This window comes from Ostrinia nubilalis, chromosome 21 (genome assembly GCF_963855985.1).
Source record: "Ostrinia nubilalis chromosome 21, ilOstNubi1.1, whole genome shotgun sequence".
Taxonomy (NCBI): domain Eukaryota; kingdom Metazoa; phylum Arthropoda; class Insecta; order Lepidoptera; family Crambidae; genus Ostrinia; species Ostrinia nubilalis.
This window is the reverse complement of record NC_087108.1, coordinates 5,632,310-5,635,087: the sequence shown is the minus strand read 5'-3', so window position 1 is coordinate 5,635,087 and position 2,778 is coordinate 5,632,310. Positions and strand designations below refer to the sequence as shown.

The 2,778-nt window shown below is 34.6% G+C and overlaps 1 long non-coding RNA gene across 1 annotated transcript; it reads right to left on the bottom strand.

The window, feature by feature from the left end:
- Positions 1-431: 431 nt before the first annotated feature.
- LOC135082191 (uncharacterized) lies at positions 432-1,112 on the bottom strand. The gene is made up of 2 exons (XR_010259366.1): positions 958-1,112; positions 432-567 (listed from the first exon to the last, which is right to left on the bottom strand). It is a non-coding gene; the product is annotated as an uncharacterized LOC135082191 (long non-coding RNA).
- Positions 1,113-2,778: the final 1,666 nt, after the last annotated feature.

The following is a 2,778-nucleotide window of genomic DNA, read 5'->3' as shown; positions in this document are numbered from 1 at the left end:
GACATGCAATTTTTGGTTTTACGAAGGTAATACGATAGGCATTTTTTGGAGAAATTTATCAAATAACCAAAAAAACACGAATTTAAAAGAAGATCTTTTTCAAAAAGTTTCATTTTTTATTATTTGTTGAAATTTTTTGTGTATTTTATGTATTTTTTTAGTATCGCCTGTTATTTAGCATTATTACTGTTTTTATTTTATCAGGATATACCGCTTAGTTTAAAAGTTATTACGGTTTCTTTACAATAAGTAATTGGAAGAAATAAAAAATTCTATAAAAAATTAAAAAAAAATCTCAAAAAATTTTTGACCTGTTTTTGTCGATAAAAATAGGTCTAGTTTCATCTATTTTCATATGTACACTTTAACGTGACTCACACTGTATAATCTTGTTAATTTTAGGGCTGAAAATATAACAAAAACAAGTATAATTAGTTACAAAAATCGAGTATATTTTTATCATTTGCATGTTTTACAATTTTTTTCTTGGTTGCTGGACAGAGTACAACACATTCTTCAGAAATCGGCGATGATCATTTAATTTTCTTCTTCAGGCTTGGATGATGTCTGAAACAAAATATTCTCGTTCATAAACTGGATCATTAGATCCAATAGAAAGCACTTCGTATTTACTTAATTATTAAATTAAGTAAATACGCAGTGCTTTCTATTAGATTTTTTTAAACTAGGACTATCCTGAATTATACATATACCCGGCTATTCGGGCTAGAGTGATTCGGGATACATTCGGAATGGAATAGCATTCGTTCGGGGTACAGTGAATACAGGTGCCTGGATGCGGGCGGCGCAGGACCGGTCTTTATGGAAATCCTTGGGGAGGCCTATGTTCAGCAGTGGACGTCATTCGGCTGAAACAACAGTGAATCGGGGTTCCGATTTTCGGAATCAAAAGACACAGTCAGCAAAATCTAAAAAGTAAATCGTAACAAAACTTACCATCACATTTTAATGAGGTTTTGGTGTCATAAACATGTAGGAGAGTAAAGAAAACGCTACTGCCCAGCCTAACCAACACATTTTGTATTTTTATTGCAATTTTATTAATATTTTTTACAAAACATAAAACCGGTTTGTGGTTCTGTCAGGGGAAATAATGACAGTGATTTTAATTTTGACAGCATAATAGAAAAAATACTGTGATTTGACTAAAGAGTATTCGTCATCATTAAATAGTTTCTCAAAAAAGAATGATAACAGTAAAATTGTTAAAACCGGCCCGTTTCCGTTACGATATTACAATTTTGAAATCGACACCACAATTTCCTGACCTAAACGATACTAATTGATGTTTTCAACAGTCAGTGCCTCTTTTTACCAAATATTCACCAACAATTCATCGCAACTCGTACAATGTAATAACATTACAAAAATGCATAAATGTATTTTATCGTTTACCCCCCATTAACGCTCGGATATTAGTCAAACGTCTGGCTGTAGTGTCGCCTTCGCCCGTTCCCGCCAAAACGCGTCGCCATTACACGAGTGAGTTGTCAACGAAGGTTATGGCGCGAAATAATTTGGTTTATAACCCGCTGTTTAGCCAACGCAATTAGCGATGGTGCTTTACTTCTCGCAGCGAGGCATGTTGTGATGTGGTTGCCACGGAAAGAACGCACGATTAACACACGAAATCATGGATTAAATAAAACTAACTGCTCTTTGGTTTTCTAGGGAGAGGAATGTATTCAGTGTTAAGTCAAGGCTAACATAGTTGCTCCACCTTAACTTTATCTGTAACTACGAGTATACATACACGTTGTTTTTGTATGGAGTTTGTCAGACTTTTGACTTTATTAACTTTAACTTTTTTTATTAACTGTAACCTTAAACCTATGACTGTGTGTTGAAATAAATGACTTATTATTATTATTATTTGATGTTTGTTAATGCTTAGTTAAAGTAAGATGGTGCAACCCAGGGTAGAGTAGAGAACTAGCTTTTGCCCTCGCGTTAATTTCGATTGGTCACACAAAGATGCAGCCTTTTACCCCAGAATTAAACCGTCTTTTCAAATCAGGTAAAGTGGTTTGGTAAAATATTATTTTCAGTATTAAAAAATACATACTTATCACACCACATTATGCGCATTGCTTATCAGTAACACTGCGTAAACAAAAACTGATCAATAGATTGACTACTTTTTGACAACCTCACGTAGAACTATAAAGCTTTATTTTCAACCGACTTCGACAAAAGGACCTTCTCCTTCTCAATTCGTTTGGTATGTTTTTTGATACAATCTTTATTGATTTGTCACAACAAAGCATGCAGTGTCATTCCTAGCGCATCCTCAGGGCTGGCGCCCCATTTCGCGCGCCATTCAACACCGCCTTAATGCGCGCCAACAAATTGGTGTGCCCCATAAATTATGGCCAAGGCGCAGCCCTGCTCCCCTCGTGAATGTCGCGAACTGCTGATTATAAAGTATACTACCTAGTTTCTCCGATACTTTTGACGGAATTAAAGAAAGAAGGAACTATAGCTAACATTTTTTCACTAATAGAAAGGCCAGACTGAATTTAAACCTAAATAGGTAAGTATTAAGTACCTATTTGCCAATTATTATAAAAATTTATTAGTAACTATTTTAAATATTTTTCATTGAAATAAGTAAAGATCATGTAACTACTTACTCCTCACCTACGGGACTATTCCCACTTCTCGTTCCCACATAGGCAGGTCTGTCTCATAGGCTAAAATATTATTTTTGTCTGCTACGCTACATAGTCCAAAATTTAAATAATAAAGTGGTTTGTT